General features: G+C 37.9%; 1 long non-coding RNA gene across 3 annotated transcripts; it reads right to left on the reverse strand.

Annotated features, from left to right (window-relative positions):
• Window positions 1-3,876: 3,876 nt before the first annotated feature.
• LOC125498444 (uncharacterized) lies at window positions 3,877-14,013 on the reverse strand. Of its 3 annotated transcripts, none has more exons than XR_007275433.2 (6): window positions 13,449-14,013; window positions 12,897-13,111; window positions 5,605-8,990; window positions 5,407-5,525; window positions 4,276-4,996; window positions 3,877-4,176 (listed from the first exon to the last, which is right to left on the reverse strand). It is a non-coding gene; the product is annotated as an uncharacterized LOC125498444 (long non-coding RNA). The 3 variants fall into 3 exon arrangements; XR_007275434.2 differs by having other exon boundaries at window positions 4,276-4,484; window positions 4,605-4,996; window positions 5,407-8,990; XR_008969929.1 differs by having other exon boundaries at window positions 5,407-8,990.
• Window positions 14,014-15,213: the final 1,200 nt, after the last annotated feature.

The raw sequence follows: 15,213 nt of genomic DNA on the forward strand, positions 1-15,213 counted from the left end.
ACCGAATTCCTATGTGGCCGGATGATTAGGATAAAACCTTTTTCATTACTGAAAAAGGGCTATATGGTTGGCTTCGGATGCCCTTCGGCCTGAGGAATGCGCCGGCCACATTTCAGAGGCTCATCAATACTGTCTTTCAGCCACAGCTAGGGAAAAATATGGAGGCTTATATTGACGATATGATCGTCAAAAGCCGAGAAGAAAAGGATCACTTGGAAGATTTAAGAGAAACCTTCATCACCTTGAGAAAGTACAAGTTAAAACTCAATCCGCAGAAATGCGTGTTCGGCGTAGTGGCCAGGAAGCTTCTAGGGTTTTTGGTCGATCAACGAGGGATTGAGGCCAACCCTGACAAAATTCAAGCAATTCTGAATATGACCTCTCCGTCCAAGATCAAGGAAGTCCAACGTTTGATGGGATGTCTGGCCGTTCTTGGACAACTTTTATCAAAATCAGGCGACAAGTGTCATCACTTCTTTGCGACCATAAAAAAGAATGCAAAGTTTTAATGGACAGAGGAAGCTGAGAAAGCACTTCAGCAGGTTAAAGACCATCTTTGGCAGTTACCTAGGCTTATCAGCCCAGCCGAAGGGGAAAAGCTGTATGTTGACCTGGTCGTGTCCCCATTCGCGGTAAGTGCTATTCTCCTAGCTGAGAGAGATTCAGTACAAATACCCGTTTATTTTGTTAGCCATGTGCTAAAGGACGCAGAAGGCATGTATTCGTCAATAGAGAAGTTCGGCCTGGCGTTGCTAATGGCCAGCCGAAAGTTGAGACCCTATTTCCTTGCTCACAGTATTCTTGTCTATACTAATCAGCCGTTAAGGCAAGTGTTGCATAAGATGGACGCATCCGGACGAATGTTGAAGTGGGCCGTAGAGCTCAATATGTTTGATCTGACATTCGAGCCCAAAAAAGCAATTAAGGGGCAAGCTTTGGCGGACTTTATTGTAGAGCTCACCTGGCCTACAGTTTAGAACGTCCAGGACCCAGCAGAGGAAAAGAGGCATTGGACCCTAATGGTAGACGGATCATCCACTGCTAATGGATGTGGAGCCGCGATCATCTTTTAGTCACCAGAAGGGGACAAGTTTGAGTATGTTATGAAGTTCCAATTCCAGGCTTCAAACAATGAAGTAGAGTATGAAGCCCTCTTAGCCGGCATCATAATGTGTAAGGCGGCAGGAGCTCTGGAAATTGAAGCAAAAACTGATCCCCTGCTGGTGGCCAGCCAAGTGAATGGAGACTTTGAATGCCAGGAGAGGCGTCTATGAGTAAGTATATGAGCCTGATAAAAGAGGAGGTTAAGTTTTTGAAACGATTCGTCCTGGATGAAGTACCAAAATCTGAAAACCATCAAGCTCATGCCCTCTCGAAGCTAGCCAGTTCGGCTGAGGGAGATTTGCCTAGAACCGTGTTCTGGGAGGTCAAGGCGGCCAAGAGCATTGATGCCAAGGAAGTCTTGTTTCTTAGCCGAGAAGATGAATGGATGAGCCCTATTATTGAATATAAGAAGACAGGTCGGTTGCGCCTTGATCCCCTAGAAGCTAAGTATGTGAAGGCTAGGGACAAATGGTTCGAGTTATGGAATGAAACTCTGTACAAGAAATCCTTAAACCGGCCACTTCTCAAGTGTATCAGTAGGAAGGACGGGTTGGAGGTTCTAAAAGAGCTGCATGAGGGCGCCTGTGCTTCCCACATTGGAGGGAGGGCGTTAGGAGAAAAAGCGCTAAGGACTGGTTACTTTTGGCCGACTTTAAAGGAGGACGCCTTGCTTTACGCAAAGAAATGTGATAGTTGTCAAAGGCATGGCGACGTCTATCAGAAGCCGTCCAGTTACTTAACTCCCGTCCTATTTCCTCTTCCCTTTGCCAAATGGGGAATGGATATACTGGGTCCCTTCCCTATAGCCGCCGGCCAGAAAAAGTTTGTAATAGTAGACGTTGACTACTTCACCAAATGGGTGGAGGTTGAAGCATTGAGAGGCATTACCACCAACGACGTCAAAGGATTCATCTGGAAGAATCTCAGCACAAGGTTTGGTATGCCCCAGTCCATTGTCTTTGATAACGGACCGCAATTTGAAACACCCAAGCTTCGTCAATGGTTGGTCGATCAAGGAATCAAGGCTCACTTTGCTGCAGTAGCTCATCCACGGGCTAATGGGCATGTCGAAGCTTTTAATAAGATCTTGTCGGCCGGAATAAAAAAGAACCTAGATAATGCAAGAGGAACCAACTCTGCGAGTGATGATTTACTCAGAAGATGCCAATTGGGCTGCTCTTCGGACGGCCTTGGATCTGGTTCCTGATATCAGGGGCAATGCGCTGCTAAGGATGCAACTCTATAAGTTGAGAATGGCTAGAGAATTTAACAAAAGAGTAGCAAGGTGGCCACTGAAGCAGGGGGATCTCGTCCTGAGGAAGATGGAAGCAGTAGGCCGAGCTAAGGAGCTAGGAAAGCTCACTCCTAACTGGGAGGGACCCTACAAAATCGTCGAAGTAGTTCAGAATGGCACCTTTCGTCTGGAAGACATGGACGGTTGTTCCATTCCTAGGACGTGGAATTCTGACACTTTGAAAAAATACTTTGTTTAAGATATCTTGAAAGTGTAATCTTTTCTTAGTGCCTTGCAATGAAAAAAGTAGAAATGTATACATGTACCTTGACTATCCGTCAAGCAAAATTCATATAATACAGTTCTACTTCCCTCCTATGACTGTGTCTCTGTTTGATTTATTTGTTTAAGTTAAAAATACATACTATCGTCCAAAGCTGACTAATAAAACAGAGCAGAGCAAGTAAAAACACCTTCTATTAGGAGATCGCCAACATGTTATCATCCTTATAAGGATAAGTACATGGAATCGGCCAGCGGTTTGTTTACTTAAAGAGTTAAACATCTCCTAAACAAGGTCGGCTGGAATTAGGACGCCTTAGTAAAGGTATCCTACTTTTCGTCCAAAAGCCATACTTAGAAATAACAACCTTAGTAAAGGAACAAGTTATTTCACATTTAACGAAGAGACGGGTTACAATAACCTTCATAAAACGTCCAAGTTATTGAGCAAATTATGGTCTTTCTCCTTCTTGAAACAAAGAAAGGTCCTAAGACCTCTTCGTCCAAGAGGAGGGGGGCATATAGGGACCTAATTTATTGCAAATAACTAAGTCTTTGTCCAAAAACGAAGGATAGCCAAAATTCAGGCCGAACAAGTTATTAACTTTAACAGTTTTAAAATTTAAGTATTAAACTTAGGCGTCTGATAAACGTCTAGAAATATTCGGCTAATAAGAGCCATTGATCAGATAAACGTCTTGATATATGTTTTGAACTATTCGGCCAATGAGAGCCATTGAATCAGATTAAATGTGTTAAGACGAGTTGCTTTCGTACTTGGGCATAAATGTTTCATAAAAAACAAGACGTCCATTGCATAAAAGTATAAAGCATTGGAAATGGAAAAAGATAACTCTTTTATAGATAAAAGAAAAGATTACAAACTAATCTAAAAATTACAAAAGTAAGAAATTGAAAAAATACAAGTACAAGAGGCCTGCGGCCAAGATGGATAATGGGAAAGTTAAGCGTATGGAGGAGTGTTGTTCTCTTCGTCCTGGGCTTCAACTTCGTCTTCCTCTTCATCTTCTGAAGACTCCTACAAGACGGGGGGTTCCTCCCCTTTAATGTTAGCCTTTTGCAAGCTCTGTTGAAATTCTAGCCGGCGAACATATCTAGGGATGTCCTCCTCTTCAGCCAGCATTTCAAAGGCATGCACGGCCCAGGTTTTCGAAGTTTCAATCACTTCGTTCATAGCCTCCTTGGCCGCCTCCTCAGTAGCCGAAAGTTCCATCTTCAGCACATGGTCTTTCCCTCGGAGATAGCGGTTCTCTCTTCTGAGTTCCGCCGCGCCAGAAGGCCACATTCCTCTCGTCCTGGAGAGCGTCCTTCTCGTCCAAAAGACTGGTCAGCCGGAGGAGATAATTTTTGATTTGGGACTCCATCTCGCCCGATCTCTTTTCCCAGGCCACCTTCGACTGCTGATGCAGTAACTCCTGCTTGGCCATGGAATACTGGGCATGGTTGGCAGCTTTGGTAACGTCAGCAACGAGTTTTTAGTTCTCTTTCCTCAACTGCCTTGCCCAGTCCTCAGTAATAAAGCTGCGAGCAAAGAGCTGTCAAAGGGAAGACGAAAAGTGTTAGGACGGTTGCAAAATTGAAAAAATATATCTAAGTATGGAAATCAAACGTCCAGGAAAAAGAAAAAAATTTACCTCTACAGCCAGTTGAGACATGTAGCCAACATGTCCTGATGAGGCTCCCCTCAAACCCTTAATGTAAGGTTCAGGGAAGCATTTGAAAAGCTCCTGCTTGAGCTTCTCACGATCGGCCGATGTCATCCTCGAAAAAGTAGCCGAGGACTCATCGTCCGAAAGAGTGGGAGAGCCGGCTGGAGCTTCTTCAGCTATGCCCTTTCCCTTATCTGAAAGAGGAGACTCGTCAATATTTTTGACGGGAATAACAACAGTCTGACGGTTGGACAGACTCATTGGCCGCCCGCCAACGCGCAAGGTTCTAACTATGTTTGAGTAATAAGACTCACCAGAAGAACGGGAGGTCATCCTATATGCCTCCGGCATCTGGCCTACCGCTTGGCGACTGGCCCATTATAAGCCGATCCGTCTAAGGCAGCATCCGGCTGAGCAGGCTTAGCTTCAGACTCGTCCAGTTGAGCAACTGCCTCTGGTTGCTCAGATTAAAGAGGAGGAGTCTGGTCGATAGGGCCGGCATAAGGGATTATGGCCCTCTCCTCTTTAGCCGGAGACTCATCCTCAGCTGGGATGGAAATAACCACCTTAGGTGCCGGCCGGGAGGGCTTCTTCTTTTTGGCCGTGAATCCTTTGGATTTTTTGGGTGGTGGTGCCTCACCAGTTGTGGCAGGTCTTTTCTTGGAGGCCGCCTTCTCTGCCAACGCCTTGGACGCTGGGGCATTTTCTGAAAAAGTTAGAAAAAATATTAGATGAAAAGCAAAAATCAGAAGAGAAAGGAAGATGTCCAAGACTGGCTCTAGACGTTTTGCTCCGCAAAGAGGAAGCTCGTCCAGAAGAAAAATCAGGACGTTCTGTCCTTCAAAGAAGGAGTCCGTCCAGAAATTCTGGACGTTCTGTCCTTCCAAGAAGGAGCTCCTCCAGAAGTAAATTTTGGACGTTTTGTCCTTCGAAGAAGGAGCTCGTCCAGAAGTCTCATTTAGGACGTTCTGTCCATTAAAGGCTAAAGCCGTCCCGAATCAACCTTGGACGTTCTGCCCCATAGAGAGGGAACTCGTCCAGGGTTAATTCAGGACGTTTTACTCCTCAAAGAAAAGACTCGTCCAGCAAAAAAAAAAAAAAAAAAAAAGTTTATACCAGAGTGTCTGTCCTCTTTTCAGCACCAGTCTTGCTGAACTCCTTCCAGAAGGAGTCTGTGGATCTGGACAAACTCATATCTCCTTTCCAAGATCTTATGAGTTTCGCCTTGGCCGAGTCTGCATAAGAAAAAGAGACATGGTTAAAATCATGAATATAGGACGAGGGCATTTACTTTGAAATTATTACAAGGTATACCTCTATCCTCGGCCCGCCGCAAGCCGGCCGCGACCAGGAAATCGTCATTGTAAAACATCTCCTTGAAAGGGATCCAATTGGACGGGCCCTTAAAGGAGACGTCGTTGATGGAATACTACGAGATTTTGAAGTATTCCACCAACTGCTCAGCTGAGCTGTTTTCCAGCTCCAGGAAGGACGCTGTTCGTCCAGCATTGGTAGCAACCCGGCTAGTGTAGCAGTACCGTCTGGCCACCACCTCGTTAGGAGCTTGGACGAACAGGAACTCAGCTTTCCAAGCATGCATCTTGGACGTCTTGTCCCAAGACATCATGAAACCTTGACGATTACAAACATTGAACCAGGCCCCATCAACAGTTTTCGGAACCTTGGAGACATAGTGTATTTGGGAAAAGGCAGCCATGGACGGATCAACACCCTTAAATTCGCAGACGGCTATGAAGGTTAAAATGTTTCCATGAATTTGGGGCAAGTTTGTTAAGTCCTATGTTATAGTAATAAAGGAGGCGGCTGATGAAGGGGTGCAATGGAAATCGCAGCCCGGCATCTAAAGCCAGCCGATAAACAGCGAAGTGACCAGCAGGAGCACTAAGTATAGTGTCCTCCCGGCCAGGAAGAACAAACCGATATCCCGGCATGGGTATGGCAGAAGAAAGATGTTCAAGGTGAGGACCTACTCGTCCTAGCCAGCCACTTTCGGCTAGGATGTATTTAGGGTCAGATAAGGGGCCAAGACGGCGCCTTATTTCGGAGGAAGTTGTGTACGGCTCGTCAGATTCGCTAGCCGGGTTAGAAGAGGTTTCAGCTTCGTTCGACTCATCTGAGGCCGTCCTTGGCTTGGACGGGCTGGGGTCTGGAGAGCCCCGAACATCGGATCCCTCCTGGACGAGTTCAAGAGAAGGATTTGGGTTGGCAGGAAGAGCGCTTTGGACTTCTCGCTCTCCATCAGCGGGAATCCGTCCAGTAGATGCCTCCATTTCTGAGCTGGAGGCCGGCAGGTTAACTCCTCGTCTGATACGAGCTGTTTGCTTGACGCGCGCCAGATTTCCCTGCACAGGTAAAGACTGGGTCGTCTGACTTTGCCGTTCATGACTAAAGAAAAAGAATGCATGCTCGGCAGAGATAGGTCCAACTCTAGAAGATGCCGAGGAAGACAAGCCCTCAATTCTAGGGTAGTACCAACCCCTGAGCGGCCGGGATTGTTCGATGAAGAGGACGAATCCATTTTCTTAAAATATGCGTGAAAATACAAAGGAAATAAATGAGGAAATACCTGTAGAGAAAGTTCGGACGAATGTCAAGGACGAACCGGAACTTCGGACGGACAAAGTAGTAGTATGCAAGAGCTTGGACGGGAGTAATTTCTCTCTCTAAAAAAGCTCAGTAAAAATTGCGGAGTCTATCTCTCTAGAAAATTTCTCAGCGATGTTAAAATGATTTCAGAAACGACAAAGTCACATATTTATAGAGGGGTGAAAGTGACCCCCTCATCCGATAAAAGAAACCGTTGCTCTTGAGGGTTGACCTGTGGAGACCGGCAAAATGGCGCCTCTTTTTTGAAAAAGAGAAGGGCAGTTCCAGGTCGGTTAAAAGAGGAAATCCACCGTCTTGGCACCTAAATGGTAACTTCCACTTTTAAGGGGCAAATGTTGTAGCCTAAAAATCAAGGGCTACCAAGATGACACGTGGCTCCATCCTAGCCTTACATGTGGCGCAAGCTTATGAAGGTAAAGCACATCGGTCAGAAAATTATGTGGGCTAAAGTACACCTTTCTCAGGAAAAAGATGTACTAAAACCACTCTTATGGCCCAAACCTGTACTTAGGCCCAGCTAAAGCATCTTATACTCCTGCATAAAGGTGAGGTGTGATGACCAATCAATACCTGCCACCTGTCACCATTTTATTGCTTAGCCAATCAGATGCTCTCAAATTAGGGTGACATCAAGGTACAACAATCATTTCAAACAGTATAGATAGTCCTTGAAATCAGGGGAAAGGTACGTTTTTCAGAGTATAGTACTGTTATTCTGCCATAAATTCTCTCTCTCTCTACTTTCTCTCGCTAAAATATCCTTCACATTATCCCTGATATCTGACTTAAGCATCGGAGGGGGAAATACCACCCAAACCTCCAGGGTGGTCCCTTTTTTGCAGTTGGCTAGTCGGAGCTCAGTATCGGGAATCGAGTCCAATAATTGTTGCACGAGTCTCCAAGTTAAGAACCTGTTGTTGGGAGTCGTTGTATTAAATTACTAGTTTCATACTACGTAACACTTTCTATTTCTTTTGAAGTTGTTTGATGAATTGAGAAGCTTAGATCATTCTACTGCAGGTTGCCTTTAGGAATGTTTAACTGTTGCTTTGATAATTTGACAACAATTTATTGTGGTGCCAATTCATTTAAGTGACACGAAGCAGGAGAAGCTAACGGGGACTTTGACTAAAGTTTGGTTCCTTCATTTCATTTTTTTTTCTTTTTAACCTTAGTATATCAAATTTTCAAAACATTTCTAATTTCAAAAATTTCCACAACACAAATAAGAATATGATAATATAATTCTCAAATGATCTCTTATTAATATTAAAGCTTAATTAGACTAGCAAACATAATTAACTTTGCCTAAATCATGCTTTAAAAACATGGGCTATTATAATCTACCACCCTTAGAAGAAATTTCGTCCTCAAAATTGAAAACGTAAAATTTAAGATCATTTCAATACGCTTAAATCACATGAACATCTTAGACAAAATCCCAAATTGAAACAGATACACTTACTCTATAACCTCAAATGATTCATGGCTCCTCAATCCAATAATCACTAAGCCTCAACCAAGATTGTCCACAATTTCCTCAAATCATCACATATTATATTCCAAATAACACTTTTCACATTTCTAAATTCTCGATATTTAACCTTTAATTTCCTCAATTTCCAACTAACTAATAACCCTAACCAACTTTAAATAATTCTAAATATCTTTCTTAACTCATATGCCATGATATGAAGATCACGACAACTATAAACAACCATGCTATGATACCATCTCCAAAAGCCCGCACTTCCGAGCTGCTAGCTAATCACACTTATCTTTCATGAATCTCAATCAACACTTAATAACCTTTGAATTATATTCATTCGCAGCGGAAAACATAACTATAAAACGATCATGGACCTATGGGTTATGGGCCCACAACATAATGACTTCAAAACCAAATAACATATTACATAATACCTTAATTACTCGATTCCCAAAACAATACAATATTAAATCTTTCACTAAGAACTTGAATACTTCCAAATACAACCTTTGAATCACTAGTATATCTACAATTTAATAACCAACTCTTTACTTCCAATCTACTATGAGCTACCAACACAAACCTGCAAATTACAGAGGAAAATACAAAACAAAAACAAAACTAAAATGAGTGAAAAACTCAGTAACTTTACTTCAGCCCGTCAAAACGATTTTGGTTCGTAAACATTTTTCATATCAGAAACTAACTTGGTAATTGTTCGAAAAAAACAAACTTCATTATTGAAAATATATCGCCGGCATAACTTAATCACATTACAGAAATCGCTGGCAAGTACAGGCGGAAACTTAACATAATATAACATAACACAACATTTGACCTCATCTGGTCTTAACTCATATACGAATCATTTTCCTCCACCTATACCTTACCCACTATGCATCTCAGTTCATAAACTAAGCCAGCTAAAACAATTTCAAAATCATTTTCTCATTATCATACTCAAATTGTATTCCAAGAAACACACATATTTCTGAACAATTCCAATAGCATAACAAAGTCATATTCCACAAATCCACATGAAGATGCATCTATAACCATGGCCATGACTATAAACGATATATGATATCTAAAATTCAATATAATGCACACACGGGAATTTAAATAGATTTTACTGAACATAAAGGTTACCTCATATTCAATCACAACTATATGCAACCTCCAAGAACATCTATGATAATCTTGATCTTCAACTCCAGCTCGAACTCCAAAATAATTCACCCAACACAATAACATAATCAACGACTGTTCTTCAAATAGATAGTAATCAACTTAAACCTTATGAGCTAGTTATGATTTTCTAAATGATACCAAAAATTCTCAACAACATATGCTATTCTAATAAAACCTTTTAATACCAATCCCTCAAACTTATTTCAATATCATAACTAAGACCATCTGATCAATCAGTCACCAAAATCTTGATTTTGAAATTCTGAAATTGATTAAGAAGATAAAGTCATTAACAAGAATCTCGTTTATATCTTCAAATCAGAATAATAATAATAATAATAATAATAATAATAATAATAATAATAATAATAATAATAATAATATAATATAATAATAATAATAATAATAATAATAATAATAATAATAATAATAATAATAATAATAATAATAATAATAATAATAATAATAATAATAATAATAATAATAATAATAATAATAATAATAATAATATTAATAATAATAATAATAATAATAATAATAATAATAATAATAATAATAATAATAATAATAATAAGGGTTTTTCTACGTTATATCCTTGTGGTTTTTCAATTTCTACGTTGTACCCCAAGATTTTAAAAATTCTATAGAGTACCCTCAAACTTACCTTTTTTAATACACAATGCCCTTACCACTTATATACGTCATTAATTTCGACTACTTTTTATAATTTGGTGGAACGAATCTAATTAGCGAATAATCCTTCTAAGGGTTAAATTATGTATAAGTCAAATTAGTTCCAATAAATTTTAAAAAATAAATGAAATTAATGACATATAATCAGCAATTTGGGCACCATGCATTACAAAAGGTAAGCTTGAGGATACCGTGTGGAATTTTTAAAAAGTTGGAGTACAACGTAGAAACCGAAAAAACACAGGGGTATAACGTAGAAACAAAACTGATAATAATAATAATAATAATAATAATAATAATAATAATAATAATAATAATAATAATAATAATAATAATAATAATAATAATAATAATAATAATAATAATAATAATAATAATAATAATAATAGATATATAAACTAATTTAGGTTTTCATAAATAAATCTAGTTTGATAAGTTTAGCTTAGATGATATTATCTTGCAACAAAACTGATGTTACAAATCAATAAAAAGTTCAACTTTACTTGTGAAAATCATTAACAACTAATAACATGTAAATCATATTGCAATTGATGAAATAGGATAATAATTAAAACCCAAAATTTTTACCAGCCAATGAAATTCGAAACTCAGCAAAACATAAGATTAACGGCCCAGCACCACCGCAGAGCAACAACACTAACACCCACGCACAGCAGCAATGCATCAGAAAGTTCATCAATAACACCAAACTTGCAAAGGGTATAACTCATAGCTCCGAACTCCGATTGAAGAAATTTTTGAGCCTAAATTTAATAACTCGAAGAGATCTAAAACTTTGATGAAGAAACAAGGGGCAATTTTTTGATTGCATGTTGGAGAAAATTGCAGAAAAAGATTGACGAAAACAGAGGAGATGTAATAAGAGAGAAGGAAAATAAATTTTTAGTGTGAGGGTTTCATCTTTACTGAGTCCTTTCTATTTCTTTTGAAGCTGTTTGATGAATTGAGAAGCTTAAATCATTCTACTGCAGGTTTCCTTTAGGAATGTTTAACTGTTGCTTTGACAATTTGACAACAATTTATTGTGGTGGCAATTCATTTAAGTGACACGAAGCAGGAGAAGATAAAGAGGACTTTGACTAAATTTTGGTTCCTTCATTTCATTTTTTTTCTTTTTAATCTTAGTATATCAAATTTTCAAAACATTTCTAATTTCAAAAATTTCCGCAACACAAATAAGAATATGATAATATAATTCTCAAATGATCTCTTATTAATATTAAAGCTTAATTAGACTAGCAAACATAATTAACTTAGCCTAAATCATGCTTTAAAAACATGGGCTATTATAATCTACCACCCTTAGAAAAAATTTCGTCCTCAAAATTGAAAACATATAATTTTAGATCATTTCAAAACGCTTAGATCACGTGAACATCTTAGACAAAATCCCAAATTTAAACAGATACACTCTCTATAACCTCAAATGATTCATGGCTCCTCAATCCAATAATCACTAAGCCTCAATCAAGATTCTCCACAATTTCCTCAAATCATCGCATATTATATTCCAAATAACACTTTTCACATTTCTAAATTCTCGATATTTAACCTTCAATTTCCTCAATTTCCAACTAACTAATATCCCTAACCAACTTTAAACAATCCCAAATATCTTTCTTAACTCATATGCCATGATATGAAGATCACGACAACTATAAACAACCATGCTATGATACCATCTCCAACAGCCCGCACTTCCGAGCTGCTAGCTAATCACACTTATCGTTCATGAATCTCAATTAACACTTAATAAACTTTGAATTATATTCATTCGCAGCGGAAAACATAACTATAAAACGATCCCGGACCTATGGGTTATGGGCCCACAACATAATAACTTCAAAACCAAATAACATATTACATAATACCTTAATTACTCGATTCCCAAAATAATAGAATATTAAATCTTTCACTAAGAACTTGAATACTTCCAAATACAACCTTTGAATCACTAGGATATCTACAATATAATAACCAACTCTTTTCTTCCAATCCACTATGAGGTCGCAACACAAACCTGCAAATTACAGAAGAAAATACAAAACAAAAACAAAACTAAAATGAGCAAAAACTCAGTAACTTTACTTCAGCCCGTCAAAACGGTTTTGGTTCGTAAACATTTTTCATATAAGAAACTAACTTGGTAATTGTTCGAAAAAAAAATTCATTATTGAAAATATATCGCCGGCATAGCTTAATCACAATACAGAAATCGCTGGCAAGTACAGGCTGAAACTTAACATAATATAACATAACACAATATTCGACCTTATCTGGTCTTAACTCATATACGAATCATTTTCCTCAACATGTACCTTACCCACTATTCATCTCAGTTCATAAACTAAGCCAGCTAAAAAAAATTTCAAAATCATTTTCTCATTATCATACTCAAATTGTATTCCAAGAAACACACATATTTCTGATCAATTCCAATAGCATAACAAAGTCATATTCCACAAATCAACAAATGAAGATGCATCTATAACCATGGCCATAACTATAACGATATATAATATCTAAAATTCAATATAATGCACACACGGGCATTTAAATAGATTTTACTGAACATAAAGGTTACCTCATATTCAAGCACAACTATATGCAATCTCCAAGAACATTTATGATAATCTTGATCTTCAACTCCAGCTTGAAGTCCAAAATAATTCACCCAACACAATAACATAATCAACGACCGTTTAATAAAACCTTTTAATACCAATCCCTCAAACTTATTTAAATATCATAACTAAGACCATCTGATCAATTAATCACTAAAATCTCCACTTTGAAATTCTGAAATTGATTAAGATAAAGTCATTAACAAGAATCTCGTTTATATCTTCAAATCAGAATAATAATAATAACAATAATAATAATAATAATAATAATAATAATAATAATAATAATAATAATAATAATAATAAAATAAAAAATAAAAAACTAATTTAGGCTATCATAAATAAATCTAGTTTTATAAGTTTAGCTTAGATGATATTATCTTGCAACAAAACTGATTTTACAAATCAATAAAAAGTTCAAATTTACTTGTGAAAATCATTAACAAATATTAGCATGTAAATCATATTGCAATTGATGAAATACGATAATAATTAAAACCCAAAATTTCTACCTGCCAATAAAATTCGAAACTCAACAAAACTTAACATTAATGACCCAGTATCACCGCACAACAACAACACTAACACCCATGCACAGCAGCAACGCATCAAAAAGTTCAGCAATTACACCAAACTTGCAAAGGGCTTATGTCATAGCTCTGAACTCCGATTGAAGAAAATTTTGAGCCTAAATTCAATAACTTGAAGAGATCTAAAACATTGATGAAGAAACAAGGGGCAAATTTGGATTGCATATTAGAGTAAAATGCAGAAAAAAGATTGATGAAAACAGAGGAGATGAAATAAGAGAGAAGGAAAATAAGTTTTTGGTGTGAGGGTTTCATCTTTACTGAGTCCTTTCTATTTCTTTTGAAGTTGTTTGATGAATTGAGAAGCTTAGATCATTCTACTGCAGGTTGCTTTTAGGAATGTTTAACTGTTGCTTTGACAATTTGACAACAATTTATTGTGGTGGCAATTCATTGAAGTGACACGAAACAGGAGAAGATAAAGAGGACTTTGACTAAATTTTGGTTCCTTCATTTCATTTTTTTTTTCTTTTTAATCTTAGAATATCAAATTTTAAAACATTTCTAATTTCAAAAATTTCCACAACACAAATAAGAATATGATAATATAATTCTCAAATGATCTCATATTAATATTAAAGCTTAATTAGACTAGCAAACATAATTAACTTTGCCTAAAACATGCTTTAAAAACATGGGCTATTATAGCCAGGTCCAATACTCCCCAACATATTTTTCGAGGATTTAGCGAGGTTTTGGCTAATTGACGATCTTTCGTTGTTTAGACACAATTTTAGGTACGATAAATAATGATCACAACTTGACAAGTTAATAACTGGCAAAATTGCAATCAGAAGCAAACGTTAACATGGATGGAAAAGTTCCAACCTAAAGTCCAGTTCTATGTTTGAGACTATGGTCAGGTTTAGGTTAAATCTGAAAGGGGCCATGACTAAGAGATTGATCACACGCTTCATACCTCTGCTTAAAGAGGTGGCCACGTGTAAGACACACTCCAGTTCTCAAGTCAGGAGCAAGTGAATAATGCCATGGTTGGGTAAATTTGCTTATGACCATGATCTAACATTATCGCTTAGGAAGTTTTTTGGAAGGACAACACGCAAACCCTCGGTGGGTGGCCTCACACATAGAACACGTGCTAATGAGGCAACGTAGATTGTCCTTATATCGGCTTAAACAATAGCCATGCATATGCAAAAGTGTAATCTCATTTTAAAGCATAAAAAGAGTATGAGTCATATTTCGAGTTTCACCCACTCATTATAATTTTTTTTAAAAATCCTACCTAGTGAAGTCGCCAAATTGTAGGCGTGTTTCTATTTTCCCTACGCGGGATGTACACGTATTTGACTACTTCATTGTAAATATTTTAATAAAAATGTTTTGAAGTCATCCACAAGTCTTTGAAGGAAGGCTCATAAACCTAACTGGATCAACATTTGGGACATATGCAATGTAGATTTTCCCATCTTGGCTCCATAGATGGTCAATGAACTATAGATTCAGTTCGGGGGTAAGGTTACGAACACGATCAGGAACCATGACGCCCATTGGTGGCGTCTACTTAATACGATTCATAACAAGTTTATGCAGAAGAACAACCACATAATATTTTTATACACTCTAAAAACTATTTAGTCTAGGTTGGTTTAAGAAACACATAAAAGACCAAATTTTTCGTGATATGTTATCATGAAATCAAATTATAGGAACTCTAGCATATTGT

The sequence above is a fragment of the Beta vulgaris genome, chromosome 6 (assembly GCF_026745355.1).
Source record: "Beta vulgaris subsp. vulgaris cultivar EL10 chromosome 6, EL10.2, whole genome shotgun sequence".
Classification (NCBI taxonomy): domain Eukaryota; kingdom Viridiplantae; phylum Streptophyta; class Magnoliopsida; order Caryophyllales; family Amaranthaceae; genus Beta; species Beta vulgaris.